The sequence below is a fragment of the Colobus angolensis genome, unplaced genomic scaffold (genome assembly GCF_000951035.1).
Source record: "Colobus angolensis palliatus isolate OR3802 unplaced genomic scaffold, Cang.pa_1.0 Scaffold229, whole genome shotgun sequence".
Taxonomy (NCBI): Eukaryota; Metazoa; Chordata; class Mammalia; order Primates; family Cercopithecidae; genus Colobus; species Colobus angolensis.
The window spans coordinates 5,607,336-5,625,857 of NW_012115477.1; the positions used below are offsets into that span (position 1 = coordinate 5,607,336).

The window sequence follows — 18,522 nt, forward strand, 5'->3', positions numbered from 1 at the left end:
AGAGATAAAATTAAAATACATGTTTCCTGCTGTGTAATTAACTTCTTATTTTTGCCAAACCCATGTTCCGGAGGAGAATATTTAAAATTACATTAGAAGGCTTGCTAGGAGTCTATGTAGTATTTCACTAGCCCAATTTGTCTGCCTAACACTAATTTTTTATATTTTCAATGTACAATAAAACCTTTCTAAGTCAAATATCTTATTCTTCAATTCCCACATTATGTTATTAATAACAATTACCAAAGTTTATCTTTTAGTGTTGTCATCAGAGACATATAACATTTTAATTATTTTATAAGAATATTTTTAAAGTATTTGTAACTTTCACTGTAAAACTCTAAAAATTTCCTTATTCCTATTCTTTAAATCATCCCCTCCATCATTAAGTATTAACTATAAACTACTATAAAACTTTTTATAACCATTTGTTTTATATATCATTATGAAAATCAAGTTTCTATAAATTTTTAGAGCAACCAAATTTCTATAAATGGATTGTGACACATCACGAAATTTTAAACTTCTCTCCTATGCAATGAGGCCATTGCTGTAGTTAAATTAAGCACTACCAGAAGATTATCAAGAATTCCTGGGTGAATTTCAGGAAAACAGAATGGTGAGAAATGTTCAGATTATGTTACAGAATAAAATTAATTTAATTTTAGGATATTGCTGCTTAGAAACTGACCAATCAACTGTGAAGGAGGAGGGTATTTGTGCTGTTGTTTAAAAAGAAGTGATGTTGATGCCTCACTGCCTACCTAGGTCATCAAGTAAATAAAGCTGCCTCTCAAGGCACTAGGAAAAGTAAAGTAATTCATAGTAAGAGAGGTTTGGGAAGTCTTTCCAAAGGCCTATTACTTAGGACTATTTTCCCCCCAAATCACAAAACAAGTGTCCAATTATCAAGAATAGAACATAGGTTTTTACTTAATAAAATGGTTTTTGGCTAAACCATCTTTTGCCTACCCCAAGGACAAATAAAATCATGCTGGGATATCAGTGTGCTATGGCAACCAGCCCAGTGTGTTTCTGTTGGAAAAGCTAGAACAATTAGAAGGTAAGAAGTTCTTTCTTCTCATTTCCCATTTCTATCTTCCCATTCTTCTCAGATCCTCCAGGACTTCAGACAAGATAGGGTGCATTCAAGGTGGTATGGCCATAGTACAAGATCCTCCAGGACTTCAGAAGAACATTGTGTCCAGGGAAAGGATATCTGATTTGGACTCTAATAAGAGAAGTTACGAAGAACTATTTTTTAACAACCATGTTGACCAAAAGAATACAGCAAACACAATGCTGTGAAGCTTCTGAGGCCAACAGTTACTGCTCTTGGATTTCTATTGCAAATATTCTCCCTCCTTTTTGAGCTAGCATTCAAATAGCCTTGACTAAGATCATGTATAATGTATTAACAAATTAGATTTATTTTAGATAAGAGCAGACAGAATGGTGAGATCTCTGGGAACTATGGCACTAAGATGAGCACTTCTTACTGACATTAATATAGCACATGACTCAGTGGTTCAACATTATTTTTTTTCAAATAAAAATTATATAACATAATTTTTTTTTTTTTTTTTTTGAGACGGAGTCTCGCTCTGTCACCCAGGCTGGAGTGCAGTGGCCGGATCTCAGCTCACTGCAAGCTCCGCCTCCCGGGTTCACGCCATTCTCCTGTCTCAGCCTCCCGAGTAGCTGGGACTACAGGCGCCCGCCACCTCGCCTGGCTAATTTTTTGTATTTTTTAGTAGAGACGGGATTTCACCGTGTTAGCCAGGATGGTCTGGATCTCCTGACCTCGTGATCCGCCCGTCTCGGCCTCCCAAAGTGCTGGGATTACAGGCTTGAGCCACCGCGCCTGGCCCATAATTTTAAAGTTTTAAACTGTATTAGTAATTACAGGCAAATTTCAGTCCAGATATTATAAGCATAAGTAACATACAGCAAGTATTAATAAATATTTATTGAATAGAGGAATAAATTTCACCCTTTATAATGCCTGTCAAATTTACCATCTGCTCTCCGTCTCCACAACAACACCCTGAGTCTGGGCCTTTATTTCCTCTACATGTGCTGATCACACAGCCTTCTGGCTCCTGACTTCTTCCCTTCTCCAGTGCACCATGCATGTTGCTGCCATATAATCTTGCTGAAATTACTTTTCTCCTGAACACACCATGACATCAGACCTAACAAATATTCCACATCAAACTTTCCCTATAATATGGTCATAACTTACCTATCCAAATTTTACTTAACACTATTCTCCAAAATACTCCATGCCACTCCAGGCTCCATGTCTTTGACTATGCTTCTCCTCTCTATCTTCCTTTTGCTCCTCAGCTTTTACACCCTACCTAGGAAAAACCTGGGGCTCTTATTAATGAAATGCATGCACTGGCAAGGTAAGCTGCCAGGAGAGAACTGGCACTGCATCTGTGAGACACAACAGCATCATCTGATTATTTTACAGACTGACTGATGCAGATAACCTTGACTTAGAAAACCTCTTATTAAAATTTTATAATAAATCTTAAAAGTCCATTAATATGTTATATATTTCATTAAACATAAAAATATCACAAACCAATTATTTTACATTTAATATTGGATAAAAATCTACAAGAGCAGTTATTGCTGAAATAAAGCTTTCCAAAATGTTTGTACCAACTTTTACAAAATACAATTATAGTACATACTAAGTGATGCAAGTATTACCTCAGTGAATCAAACTTCAGTAAGCCCTGATAACATACAAATTATAAAGTTTATGTTAAGATTTCAAGAGATCAGTGTAAAAATTTTGAACTATAATAATTACCTCAATCACATTCATTGACATGATTATCACACAATTGCATATTAAATAGCATAGTGATTAGAAATGCTTTCTACATATTCACTAGAACAGGATGTCAAGTTGACAGCCTGTTCATATAATTTATCCAGACAGTAGGCTGGGCAGGGTCAGAGTAAGAACAAAGCAATAGAAGTAGCAAAAACAAACATAGAATGGGAGGTCACAGTAAGGGGTAACTCATTCAATATTTTCATATATGCAAAAAGTCAATACTACTATATGTTCAAACTGCAACATTAATAATTCAGCAAGTCCTTGAGTGTCTACTGAGCATAATGTAAAGTGTTTCTATTAGTGTGCACTATTAGCAAACAAATAGTAAAATATGATCTGTGTCCTTAAGGCAATTGTAATCCAGATGGCAAAGGAAAAGCAGGGAATAGACGAGAGGCAAATAAGTCAAGGTAGCATCTTACATTTCTAGAGGAATAATTGCAAGGGCAATCATGAGAAAATTATCAGAAATACACAAAATCAACAATGAAGAGTTTAAAACAAGGGTTCTGCTCACTATGCAACTATAAAAGATTATAAAAATTCCACCAAGAAAGAAAATAAAACACACACAAAAACTATGAACACTAGGAAGAAAACTGATCTCCCATCCCTGCTAATATTTTTCTTTACCAGAGATTTTTTTAAATTGCTGCACTTAAATCTTTTCCACATAATTAAAATAATCATCCTTCTCACTGCTGTTATCCCACCCTTCAAAAGAAAATACTGTTAACTTTATATTATTTCAGACTTTCTTCTATACATATAATATATAATCAGCAGTTCTGAAAACTCTCTACCCTTAAAAAGTATTGAGCAGTATACCTAAACCAAAACAAAATATATCTTTTCAACCAAGAAAAATATATCAACCAAATAGCACATGTATATAGATAGGTACCTATCTATATCTATATAGATATCTGCTCAACCAAAACAAAATATATCTGCTCTATCAAAACATGTACATATGTATATATGCACATATATACATACATGTATACGTAGTCCATTTACATTTTGATTTTAACATAAAAATAGAACCACATTCTACCAAAACTTGATTATTTTTCACCTAATACATCATGGACCTTTTTAAAAAATATGTGGTACTCTCTCCTGTTATTTACTTCTTTGTGTAGTCCTCCTCCACATCAATGCTAGAGTTGGCAAAGTGACATGTTTTTGCCAGTGGACTTTAGCAAGCATGGTGCAAAGGAGAAGCTTAATAAGAGCTTCCATCTAGGATCTGTCCTCTTCAATTCTCCCTCTTAGAGGGTAACCACCATGCTATAAGAGCTGAGGGACAGACATCTACATGAGAAGCCACATGAAGACAGACCCCGGAGGACAGCAGAAAAAAAAGGTTTTCCTTGTGAAAATTTAACTACTTGACAAAGTTAAAGAAGCTTTTTCTTTTAAATCAAAGGACTTTTAAGAGCCTGTAATATGCTAAATCTGTATTACTAATCTCCAAGAAACGCATTTAGAATGAAATATTTTCCTAAATGCACTTGACCATGGGATCCTTTGCTGTCCGTACGCAACTGGCATCATTGGGAATATGGTCTGGAAAACATTCAATGTGACCGAATGTGTCATACATAGCAATGGTAGATGTCCATGGATAATGTGTGATAATGACTAACATTCCTCAAGCACTTATGTTTCTGGCACTATGCTAAGCAATTTATTGGAATTTTAATTTAATTCTCATAGCCATCCTAGCTGGTAAATTAACATAATCTCTATTTCACAAAAAAGAAAGCTAACACTTAAAGAAATAACTTGCCCAAGATCACACACTACCAAAGTGGTTAAGTTAGGGTTAGAACCCACGCAGCCGAATTCCAAAGACCCCATTTTAATCACCATGCTATCAGCAATCCCTACCCACGGCACCTAAAACATTTCAAAGCCTTTCCCTTGTCTCATAAATAATTTACTCTTGTTTACTCTTTTCTTCTTCCTAATATTTTCATTCTAAATTGAAAAGTAGGATATTTTCATTTTAAAATAAATTGGTAGGGAAAAGTAAATTATTCAGATGACTGTATTTGGCGGCCAGGTTGAGAACGATAGGGTAGTAAAAGAACATGGTAGGGTACTGGAGAAAAAGTATTCAATTTACTTAGACCCAGCTCTGCCACTTGTTAGCATGTGGTTGCAGTATTTTTCTCAGTTGCAATGAAGGAAAAGAAAAAAAGATGAGAAAAATCTATCAACTGGTATTTACCACAGTGCCTACATACTGGTAACAAGAGTGGTCCAAAAACATATGGGTGTGACTGAAGTTGAAATGCCAAAATTAGACCAAAATTCTTATTTGCCCCTAAGTCAGAGGTTTTCTGTTTGGTTTTGGTTTCCTTTGCTTTATGGCAAACTTTTTTTTTTTTAACTCTGGGGCTGAGATATTTGTTCAGTTCTCTAATTTAGTTTACCCTACTTTCAGAACTACGGGAAAACTGCCTCCAAATGATGAAAGAGCAAATGTTTTGCTTTTGTATATGTTTGAAATTTTCTCTTCAGTGAAGTATCTCAAAGCACTATAAAAACTGACTGAAGAACATAGCACTATTTGATACGTAACTCAATTAAAAATGTCAAGAAGAAATAATAGTAAAAATTGTATATGTATGTGCGTGTGTGTGTGTATATATATATATAGTTTGTGGCTACAGCATGTAATGAAAAAACGCTGACAACCACTGTGGCAACTCAGTATGACTAGTTGATGATCAAAGGGTACAGCAACTACCACAGCAATGGGCATGTAAAAGACATACTGTTTTGCCCCTGTTGACTATAACTCAAGTAAAATAATGTGACTAAGATTATACACAAGCCATTAGCTCAAATTAACATCATATTAAAAAGTATTTTATTTAGTCTTCCTCTTCCATTTTCTACCATGAAAAAGCAACCAGGTTTATTGGGAGAGGCTCTTGAACACTTAGGAACACAAATACCCTGTAAACACTTTCTCCTTGCCCAACTAAACAAATTCAATTAAATTAAGGAGTTAGCCAGTTGCTTGCCATTGGCTGTATTGGGAAAGGAGAAGGAGGAGCAAATAGTTATTACTTTCTTCATTAAGCCATCCAAATCTTTCTCTTCCATGTTTTACCTAGAAGTATATAAATTTTTGAGGTTTTGACATTCACCTTGGCAAACTGTTCCTTGGGAATAGGCAAATTAAGGGTATTTGAGATTTTGCTACATCCAAGTATAAAAGCCATCTATATTCGTTTGCTAGGGCTGCCATAACAAACTACCACAGACTGGGTGGCTTAAACAACAGAAATTTATTTTGTCACAGTTCTCTAGGCTAGGAGTCTAAGATCAAGATTCAGGAGGGTCGGTTCCTTCTCAGAGCTCTGAGAGAATAGTTTCAGGCCTTTCCCCCTGGCTTGTAGATGGCGGTCTTCTCCCTGTGCCTTCACATTGTCCTCCCTCTGTATGGCCTATCCAAATTTCCTGTTCTTACTAGGACACCAATCATACTGAATTAGGGCCCATCCTAATTACCCCATTTAACTTAATTACCTCTCTAGAGACCCTATTTCCAAATGATGCTACATTCTGAGGTACTGGGGGTTAGGCCTTCAACTTATGAATTTTGGATGGGACACAGTGCAGCCCATAATACCACTAAAGCTGCAGTAATCTAGGGTTCAGCAACCAACCTTGCTCTTTTTTTTCTTATATTAAGGTGGTTAAATATCATCCATTTATTCATAAACTATTAAATGCCAACTATGTCCTAGACACTAGATTTACAAAAATGAATATGACATGGCTGACTTAGGGGATTCACAGACTATTAGGAGAGACAAATAAACCTAAAACAGCAGAAATGAGTGTATCTTAAGCTCTTTTAAAACAAACCAAGGTCAATCAGAATATAAGCAATAAAATAAAATAAATGAATGCTATGAGAAAAAATAAGGAGGAATGTAAAAGAAAGCGCAACGTAAACATTATATTTCAATCATTTTACTATCAATAACCCCTCTTTCCTCTCTCCAAAACATAATAGCATATGGAAATGTGGTTTCCAAAGCACAGCTCTACTTTGACTCCTTAAAGTTTTTTGCATTCTAAGGGCTTTCCTTTTTGCAATGTTGGGGACAAAGAAAGACAGAAATGTTAAGAGAATCAAATTCCAATTAACTTGGGAGTTAAAGTCTTAGAGGAAGTCGCTGCCCTTTAATATGTTGGAATGATACTTTCAACCTTTAATGAGGTCTGCCAATAAAGGCTCAGATGTTCAATAGAAAATAGTAGGGCAAAGAGGGAAGTGCAATAAGAAAATGTAAGTAAACACAGTTAATGGTAGTAATGTGTGCTAATAGGGCCATAATAATAAAAACAACAGATCTTGACTGTACAAAATTCTATTTGATTCTCCCCAATCAGAAACTATGTGGATATTATGAATACAGTTGTTTTTCTTGGTTTAAAAACATTATAGTAACCAAAGGAGAAATAAATAGTTCAGTATGACCATGCTGATTCATATTAACTGGGCTAAGAGTCAATTTGTTTTAGCAGAGGCTGAATTATAAAATTATTTTTAAAATACAGTTTTCAATAATACTGTCTTATACTAGTAGAGCAGAATGTAACTTAGACATTGTTTTGTAGCTGAATATGAGGCTAAAATTAGCACAGCAAAAATTTCTATCTTGGTTCCTCCCAAAGTACTTCAAAGTCCTATAAGAATGTTTAATCCCTAAAGTATTTTAAGCATTTCTTTTTCAATTACACATTGTTTCTGAAGAAAGGTTTATTACAGAAAAATCAAACATCTGCTTAGACCTTTTCACCAATAACTAATTCCTGATTAATGAAATATAAATTCAATAAATCACACTATATTACAATAAATTCTTTGGAGCTCTATAATCTGGTGACATGAAGAGTATCTGCTCTAATTACCATCTTGTGACCAGCTCGATATGATTTCCATGAAGAGGCTGGCCTTTCTGAGGTGCTACCTAAAATTGTATGACATATTAGAAGTTCTCATAGTGAAAATAACAACTTTTAGTCTTACTTTTCTTTACATGCTTTTTCTTGACCTGTTCTTCCTTTCCTCTCAACCCATCCTTATCATGGGTAAAAAATTGTTAAAAATTAGATATTATAAATATAGTAGGGGAGCTTACTAGGATTCCCTTTATAAAAACATTTTAAATAAAAATATGGTCAACACAAATTATGGCAAGCATAATTAGGATTTCTCTTCTACTGCTTTTTTTGTTTTGTTTTGTTTTTGAGACAGAATCTCGCTGTGTCGCCCAGGCTGGAGTGCAATGGTGCAATCTCAGCTCACTGCAACCACTGCCTCCTGGGTTCAAGCGATTCTCCTGCCTCAGCCTCCCGAGTAGCTGGGACTACAGGGGCGTGCCACCATGCCCGGCTCATTTTTTGTGTTTTTAGTACAGACAGGGTTTCACCGTGTTAGTCAGGATGGTCTCCATCTCCTGACCTTGCTATCCACCCGCCTCAGCCTCTCAAAGTGCTGAGATTACAGGCAAGAGCCACGGCGCCGGCCTCTTCTACTACTTTCTACAAGCAAAGGAATCCCACCTATATTCCTCTTATAAGCCCCTAGTGTTTTAACAGCTCAATACATAAAGGAAACAACATGGCATAATGAAAAGAATGCTGACTCTGGAGTCCAAAAAACCCATGCCAATTTTCAACAAGTTACTTAAATTTTCTACGTCTAAGTTTCCTCAACTGTGAATGACAAATAATAACATCTATCTTTTAGGAATGTTTTAAGGATTAAAAATAATGCAAATAAAGCATTGGCAAACAAAAGATACTCAATGAATTATACCTCTAAGTATCACTAACAAAGTATTTATCATTTGGACAATTAAGAATGTATTTCATGATCTTACAGTTCTGAAAAGAGGGGGCACAAGAGTAAGGCTTCATCAGATTCTAATGCCCTAGTTACTCCATCCTTATTTACTCTTCACTGATTAACTTTCTGGTTTAGTAGCTTAATCTACTACCACCACTTCCAATTGTTCACCATCAATTTATTCCTTAATCCCTTTTACAGTATAAATTTGGGTCTCATCATCCACTCTCCATGACCTTATAAATGACAACTCTATCAGTTCTTTCTCTGTGGTCTTTATTTTTCTGTAACCTGAAGCAAGAGTCTTTCTTTCTGAAACTCTACTTCTTGACCTCACTGACTTGAATATTCTGGTTCTATCACCCATGTAACCAATTTTCTATATTTCTCCAACAATCTATTCGATTTATACATTTTTATCTTCCCTTCTTCCCCCATCCATTTCTATAATATTTTCACCTTCCTCTCCATTTCCCTATCAGGACTTACTTGAAGTTTCATGATTTTCCAAAATAGTCTCTCCCTTTTCTTAACTACTAATAGGTGCGCTGCTGCGGGGGCTATTTGTCACCTTGCCCACTACTGTGACATCTACTGATTAACAAATCAGCAGGAACCTTGAAATTTAGAACAAAAGAGCATGTACGTGTCTGGCAGGTTTAAGAGGTTCAGATTGTCCCCGTAGGAAGGGCATGGGGAATGCAGTCTGGGTGTGTTGATTATAACCAAAACCCTAACTGAATTAATTAAATGTTAATTTACATTTAAAGGGGGGGAACAGAAGAGTTCAAAAGGATAAATAAAAAGTTTACAATTGGTTTCTCAATTTACGCCGTTTTAAGGCTTATATTATTCTCTTAAATTTCCAAGCCTATACATCACTCAACATAAGAGTAAATATAAATATTCTAGTAGGCTAGAACCTAATTTGCATGGTACAGTTTAATAATTCATTTATGTTTTCATTAAGTCAAGTATAAATGACTGAATGAATTTTTTTTTTTTTTTTTTTTATTATACTTTAAGTTCTAGGGTACATGTGCATAACGTGCAGGTTTGTTACATATGTATACTTGTGCAATGTTGGTGTGCTGCACCCATCAACTCGTCAGCACCCATCAATTCATCATTTATATCAGGTATAACTCCCCAATGCAATCCCTCCCCCCTCCCCCCTCCCCATGATAAGCCCAGTGTGTGATGTTCCCCTTCCCGAGTCCAAGTGATCTCATTGTTCAGTTCCCACCTATGAGTAAGAACATGCGGTGTTTGGTTTTCTCTTCTTGTGATAGTTTGCTAAGAATGATGGTTTCCAGCTGCATCCATGTCCCTACAAAGGACGCAAACTCATCCTTTTTTATGGCTGCATAGTATTCCATGGTGTATATGTGCCACATTTTCTTAATCCAGTCTGTCACAGATGGACATTTGGGTTGATTCCAAGACTTTGCTATTGTGAATAGTGCCGCAATAAATATACGTGTGCATGTGTCTTTGTAGTAGAGTAATTTATAATCCTTTGGGTATATACCCAGTAGTGGGATGGCTGGGTCATATGGTACATCTAGTTCTAGATCCTTGAGGAATCGCCATACTGTTTTCCATAATGGTTGAACTAGTTTACAATCCCACCAACAGTGTAAAAGTGTTCCTATTTCTCCACATCCTCTCCAACACTTGTTGTTTCCTGATTTTTTAATGATGGCCATTCTAACTGGTGTGAGATGGTATCTCATTGTGGTTTTGATTTGCATTTCTCTGATGGCGAGTGATGATGAGCATTTTTTCATGTGTCTGTTGGCTGTGTGAATGTCTTCTTTTGAGAAATGTCTGTTCATATCCTTTGCCCACTTTTTGATGGGGTTGTTTGTTTTTTTCTTGTATATTTGTTTGAGTTCTTTGTAGATTCTGGATATTAGCCCTTTGTCAGACGAGAAGATTGCAAAAATTTTCTCCCATTCTGTAGGTTGCCTGTTCACTCTGATGGTAGTTTCTTTTGCTGTGCAGAAGCTCTTTAGTTTAATGAGATCCCATTTGTCAATTTTGGCTTTTGCTGCCGTTGCTTTTGGTGTTTTAGACATGAAGTCCTTGCCCATGCCTATGTCCTGAATGGTACTACCTAGATTTTTTTCTAGGGTTTTTATGGTATTAGGTCTAACATTTAAGTCTCTAATCCATCTTGAATTAATCTTCGTATAAGGAGTAAGGAAAGGATCCAGTTTCAGCTTTCTACTTATGGCTAGCCAATTTTCCCAGCACCATTTATTAAATAGGGAATCCTTTCCCCATTTCTTGTTTCTCTCAGGTTTATCAAAGATCAGACGGCTGTAGATGTGTGGTATTATTTCTGAGGACTCTGTTCTGTTCCATTGGTCTATAGCTCTGTTTTGGTACCAGTACCATGCAGTTTTGGTTACTGTAGCCTTGTAGTATAGTTTGAAGTCAGGTAGCGTGACGCCTCCAGCTTTGTCCTTTTGACTTAGGATTGTCTTGGCAATGCGGGCTCTTTTTTGGTTCCATATGAACTTTAAAGCAGTTTTTTCCAATTCTGTGAAGAAACTCATTGGTAGCTTGATGGGGATGGCATTGAATCTATAGATAACCTTGGGCAGTATGGCCATTTTCACGATATTGATTCTTCCTATCCATGAGCATGGTATGTTCTTCCATTTGTTAGTGTCCTCTTTGATTTCACTGAGCAGTGGTTTGTAGTTCTCCTTGAAGAGGTCCTTTACATCCCTTGTAAGTTGGATTCCTAGGTATTTTAAAAAATATGGAACGCTTCACGAATTTGCGTGTCATCCTTGCGCAGGGGCCATGCTAATCTTCTCTGTATCGTTCCAATTTTTAGTATATGTGCTGCCGAAGCGAGCACGACTGAATGAATTCTTAAATGACTGAATGAATTCTTAAGTGACTGAATGAATTCTATGTATTTACATGAGAAAGCAACTGTTTGTCAACTAGCAAAAGACTCTGTTCAAGAAAACACCAAACAAATATCACTTAACATTACTACTAAAAAGCTACCCTGATGCAAGGCTCACAACAAAAATAATTCAAACTAAAATGGAAAAGTACTGTGTTTCCAAAACTCTTTGATCTCATGTATGTGGTACACTTAACATAACATTCTTTACAAGGTACAAACAGGATTCAATAATGCAAATCGATCTTGAACACTCAACAAATTAAAATGTAAATTATATTAAGTGCATTATATGAACAACAATTTTAAGTTCACCCACGCTATCCCACCTCACTCCAAGATCACAGTATTTATTAAAATAGCAAAAGATACGACACATCAGCACAGAACAGACCAGTGATAATTATCATAGGGTTACCAAAAATTAAAACTAAGTGTGCAAAGAGGAAAAATACTTAATAAGATGCTCAAATAAAATGATTAAATTTACTTCTCAGTAATATGGGGTGAAGAAATTAAGAAAAACATTAGGGTACTGATTAGAAAACATGGGCATTACATCAGATAGGAACTGAGTTTAAACTTTGTGTACTTTATTGATGGTGAACAACTGTCTTAACCTCTGAGTCTCAGTTTGTCTGTAGAATAGAAATAACAATTTTTACCTCATAAAGTTATATAGGGACTAAATGAAATTAATTATGCAAAATACTTAGTACTTAAGCACATATTAAGATCTTTATAATTGTATTCAGTCCAAAAAGACCTAGACATTTTTAGAGCCAATCTATTTCAAATCTTCCAAGGAAGAGATTAATTGCCAGAGCACATGCAAAGATGGAAAGCTTCTCTCTCAGTCTCTCTTTTTACAAAGCTGGCATATTCAGAAACCAAAACCTTAAAAAGGTAATATAAAAGGAACACTAAAGATCAACCTCATATAGCAAATTAAATATAGCACTATTTAAAGAGATATGCTATTATCAAGTTGCCTTTATCCCTAAGACAGCAATTGTTTGATGAAAGCTACTTAGAAATGTAACACAATTCATCAACCAATAGGTAAAAGAAGGAAAACTATATGATCATCTCAAGGTACATTAAGAGGGCATGTGATCAAACTGAGTATCTGTCTTGGTTCCTCCTAAAAAGGCATAGAAGACTATCTCCTTAACATACCACAAATAAAAATTTTGAATACACAACTGTGAAACCCTAAAGGCATTTCCATTTAAATGAGAAATAAGCCAAGGATCTTCACTGTTCACTGCTATAACTTAACATTATTCTAAAAATTCTGATCAATGTCCTAAGAAAAAGAAATAAGGATTAAGTGTTGGCAAGAAGACAAAATCATCACCATTTACACATGCTATAACTGAGTTACTACAAAACACAATAAAAACTATCAGATTAAGAGTTTCATAAAATGACCAGTTAGAAAACAGTATACGAGAATTGGCCATCTTTCTATGTTCCATCAGGTACATATAATCCTCTTTATAAAATAATTTTAAAAGTTCCATTCCCAATAGAATCAGTAAGTTTTAAATATCAAAAATACCACTTGAAAAACGGGCAGAACCCACACGAAGAAAACTACAAACTATAAAATACAAGAATAAAACTCAAAACTACATCTTTGAGTCATAAAAGATGACTTTAATAAATGATAACATTGTATTAATAGAGATAGTGCAACTTTCTCTAGAAAATTCACTCAGATATTCCAGTGAGGTTCTTTTAGAATCTTTACTGCCTTTCATGTAACATGAATAAAGAAATATATGAGAAATGCTGAAAATGTTCTGACAAAGACAATAATAGGTATTCACACAACCATTTAGTGAAATACATTAAAAACTCACAATAATTAAGACAGTTTGGAATTACTAGAGCAAAAATAAATAGCCCAATTAAACTAAATAGAAAAAGTCATATATCCATATCTATAGAGTATATACACATGATTTGGTATTTAAAACCTCTGAAGAAGATAATTGTTCAATAAGTAGCATTAAAATAACTGAACCATCACTCTATGTTAAAATACACTGCAAACAGACGAAAGATGTAAATTTTTTTAAGAACTGTGAAATTAATATAAGGAAATAGAGGGGAACAGTCATATAATTTGGGAATGCAAGCGCTTTCTACGTAGCAAGGTATCATAAAAGAAAAATTTGATAAGTTTAAACATATTAAAATGTTAGCAATCTGTGTAAAAAGAAAATTCACATCAAAAACAAAATTAAGATAAAAATGACAAACTAGGGAAATCATCTGCAATGTAATTTGACAAAGACCTAATAGTTTGTATATACAAAGAGCTCTCATAACTTAGTATTTAAAAATCTCCAGTGTTATAATAGACAAAGGACACTAATAGGTAATTCACAAAAGAAATAAGGATCTCTGAGTGGAGACATTATAAGTGTTATTTACCATTTATGCTTTCCTGAATTTTTCAAATTTCCTACAATGATTATTATAATAGTAATTAAGAAACTATAGAATGTTTACAATATGGCTGTGACTATAATAATAATGTCCACAATCATGCTAACATTGATATTTCCACTCTTTTAGGCTGCACCAAAATTAGGGATGACTTTCCTCTCTAGAAAAGAATCATACTTTAATTATTTAATCACAATGAAAGAAATTTTCAGAACTCTAGAATACAATCAGACAAAACTTTTCACTTCTTCTTCATTTATGACCAAGTTACAAGGCCAAATAATATTTGGATAAGCTATTCTGTTTTCAGCCCCCTATGAAAGCTAAGAGTCAAGGCTGAGGAACAAGCCCTGGACTTCAGAACCAGCAGGACTGGAATTTTACCTATATCCAAATCCTGAGCCAGAAATTTTAAAAAGAAAAAAAAAAAGGTGGTGAGGTGAGGATAGCTATTACCTTTCTCAAGATAGAAAATGTAGGCCTTTGAGAACTTCTAGTCACAACTCTTCTCTGTCTCATTTAGCAGACAGAGGAATGATTTTATCCTCACATGTATTTATAAGGCATATATCCAAAGGGCAAGCAAACAAGATTTCTTCTGAGCAAAGATACCTTAAATAGGAGATTTTCAAGTGTTAAATGTTCTTTTCCCTTAGTGCAGATGTGCAGCCTAACTCTGAGAAGGTCAAAAAGACTATGGCAGGACTTGGCTCTCAACAATAAGCAATAGTCAAACTGCTAATTCCATCCGCTCCCCTCCAAAAAATGACAAAGCATTACATGATGATGCCAGGGATCTCAGGCTCCATTTAAGGAATTTTTCTGAGCAGTATCCATTTTCACAATGTTAACATGCTCTCTAACTTTTTTAAGTACTTCAGAAGTACTTCAGGGAACCTATTTGGATACTCTATGCCAACTCTGATGATGGTAACAAAGAAATATACTGTCTTTAACATTATATTCTTAAAGACGTCACTTCCAGAAATGTCTTCCTTTCTTACTTGTCAAAGCTCTGAATTCCATCCACTTCTAGCTCCTCAGGGTCTTAATTCCAATAATTATCTCATCTTTCCTGAATTGCTTAAGAATCTCTTCCCACTTGTCTCTACTCTCTCTTTCCTTATGCATGTAAACAAACAAACATAACATTCCTTCAAACAATATTCCTCTGCAATAGTTTTCAATCATGGCTGCACACTGGAATTACTTAAGGAACTATAAAAAAGTATCAATGCAAGTAATCAATAGTGACAGAAAGTAGACAGTGGTTTCCTGGGGATAAGAGGAAAAGATTATAAAGGGACACAGGAAACTTTTGGAGGTGAACATTATTTTGATTATGGTGATGGTTCTGCAGGTATAAACATGTGAAATATCAAATTGTACACTTTAAATATATGTAGTATATTATATATCAATTACACTTCAACAGAAAAGCTGTTGAAATAAATATTGATATCTGGGTTCAACACCCCCCACACCAAATTGGTATAGGGGTTCTCTCTGGAAAACAAAATTCTTTAAAGCTCCTGAGATTATTGTAAATTATTATCACAATATTGTAAATAAATGCATAGCCAAGATTGAGAACCGCTGCTCAATGAAAGCTATAGCTATCATTTTCTCCCTTCTTTATTTCAGTTCTCTCGAAAAGTCTCACTCAAGCATGTCTACTTTATCACACCCATTCTTTCTCAATCTTCTGAAGCCTGGTTTCTGAACCACTCAGTTAAAACTGTTCTTGTTAAAGTTACCTATGGAGTCCTGACAAATTCAGTGGTCACTGGGGCCCTCTCCTAACTTGACACCTCCTTGCAGCATTCAAAAATGTTAACCTGTTCCTCCTCCACTGGAAAATCTCCCCACCCTTGGCATCTTTCCTGATGGTCCTCCTACCTTGCTAGCTACTGTTCCTCTAACTTTCAGACAATTCTTCTCCCTACTTCTGCTATTTATGAGAGTCTGTTCTCTAGCTGCCACTTTCATCATGCTAAAGGCTTTCCCTGAGTCATTTCAACACAACCAAATCAATACAGCTTCAATTCAACCTCCAATCATCTCTTTAATCCTGATTTTCACATCCATAGATACAAACATCTATCTATATATTCACCTGAAGTTCCACTGCTTCCTCAAATTCAAAACAGAATTTATCATCTTCCTTCCATTTATGTGTTCCTCATTTCCAATCAACAGAACCCCAAGTCAAACCTTCAGAGACCTGAGTCCTCCTTTCTTCTCATAGGTGATTAGGACCTGTCAGTTTTTCCCTCACTCTGCCACAGTAAAGGTCTAAAATACAAATCCAATAAATGGCTTCTCATCTATCACGTTCAATCCAATCCCTTTAGCTAAGGATACCATTCCCTGATCTGGCCCTCTACCACCCTCACTATCTTCATCTGGCACCATTTCCCTACTAACCCCTGCATTCAAGCCACATCAATGTCAATGTTACTGACTTTGTCAACTGCCAATGTCAATTGACACTGACTTGTCATTGTCAATGACTTATCTAAATTGCCACAGTTTCTCAGGCCTCCTTGCCTTCTCATTCATTATATCCTCCTCTTGGGAAGTTACTTACCTCCTGCACTTGGCAAAATTATATCATCCGTCACAACTTGGCTGTGTGCTCCCAACTCCAAGTTACAAGGCAAGTTAACCATCTCCTATTCTAAACTCTCCTACTACACTAGGCATATCTCCATTCCCACTGACTACATAGTATTATAATTGTTAATTTACTGTAATGTTACTAACATCTTGTATATTAGATAGTAAATTCCTTGAAGACAAGAGCTATGACATTCATTTCTGTATCCCTAGTACCTACTCAGCCTGGAAGAGTGAAAAAATAAATTTATGCTTGACATAATTGCAATTATTTATAAAATATAAACGATACCCTAAAATAGGTCTTGAATACTGATTTCTTAAAATTTCTTAAGATCCATTATAAAATAAATATTAGGCAACAGGATGCTGAATAAAACAGTACATATATTAAACTCATTGTCAAAAAGACACCAGTCTAAAAAATACAACCCAGGGCAAATTTCATAAAACAGAAATACAACAAAGAAAGGAAGCACAGCAAGGATAAACGCTGACCCAGCTAATGCCTCATCGGGTGTCTGTATCCAGGTACTGCTAATGCCGATGACTAAGAAGGTTTCTAATCCTTCTAATCCCCCTATGGTAATTTCAATAAATTGAATAAGGATAAACGAGTCAAATCCAGAATTTGTTTCCTAAATATGTGATGCTTTTCCCCCTTGCCACTTGGTTTGATTGAACTGATTATTTGAATAGCTAACTTTGAAGCTACCATTGGCCAAGCAGATCTTAAATGTTTTTCCTTCCTTGCCTTTGCCTGCACTTCAAAAATATGGTGGTTTAGACTACTATTCATCCTGTAAACCTTAAAATGTGTTCACCTGAAGAAAAAAAAATACTTAGAAATGTCGGGGGAGATGGGGTGCCTGTGGATGTTAGCAGAAGAATGTTCTCATGGAAAACAAGCCTCCCAGTCTTTCTGACTGTATGCCAATAAGATATGAAAGCTGAAAACCTCAAACTGTCAAGTGTTACATGAACCAAAGAGGTGGCCCACCTGCTCTTACATGAACCAAAGAGGTGGCCCACCTGCTCCAAAAACTAGTGTGTGACCCAAGGATAAATAATTTGCAAAAGGTCAGCGTGGCCCTACTGCCTGTAGCGCAGTCTCTGAGATAAGGAGTAGCTGCCGGTGGAACAAATTCCCCCTACCTGAAGAGCGCCGCGGCTGCCAGGCTTGTGATAGCGTATTTCTCAGAGAGCAGATTCTGTGCAGTACTAAACCACTTGGGCAAAATTAAAATCTTTCAGGAAGGTCTAAACTCACAAAGCACACATGTGCAAGCTGACGGGCGGACACTAAATTTCGCTCTGAAGCATACAAACTTGGGGGTGTTTTAATGCAACCATTTGGAGCCAAACCCCCGAGGATTCCCGAGTATGTTAAAATGAGCCTCGGGAGAGGAATAACTCATAGAAAGAAAGGGCAAGGGCTCAAGAAGAGATCTTCAGCGTAATAACCCATGAAGGAAGCGTGGCTGCTGTCTGAACCTCTCCGCCCTGCAGGGGACCCAAGAACGACTCAGGCCAACGCTACTCTCCAAGGGGGGCGGGCGGGGGATCGACAGTGACCATTGTGGCCACCAGACCGGACGGACAGCGGCGGCCTCGCGGGAGTGGAGAGCGCGGATGGGAGAGGAGGCAGAGGCCGGAGCATCCGCCGCGGCAGGGAGGGGACCAGAGGCTCCCGCCCCAGGCCCATCCCGCAGAGGGGAGGCCGGTGGGGCCGAGGCGGCGGCACCCGGGTCACGGCAGAAGGCTGGACTG

General features: G+C 36.3%; 1 protein-coding gene across 2 annotated transcripts in view; it reads right to left on the reverse strand.

Moving 5' to 3' along the window:
• The window catches only part of FAM126A (family with sequence similarity 126, member A), a 71,952-nt gene that overhangs the window by 52,810 nt on the left and 620 nt on the right, over positions 1-18,522 (reverse strand). The gene's annotated exons all lie outside the window — the stretch shown is intronic.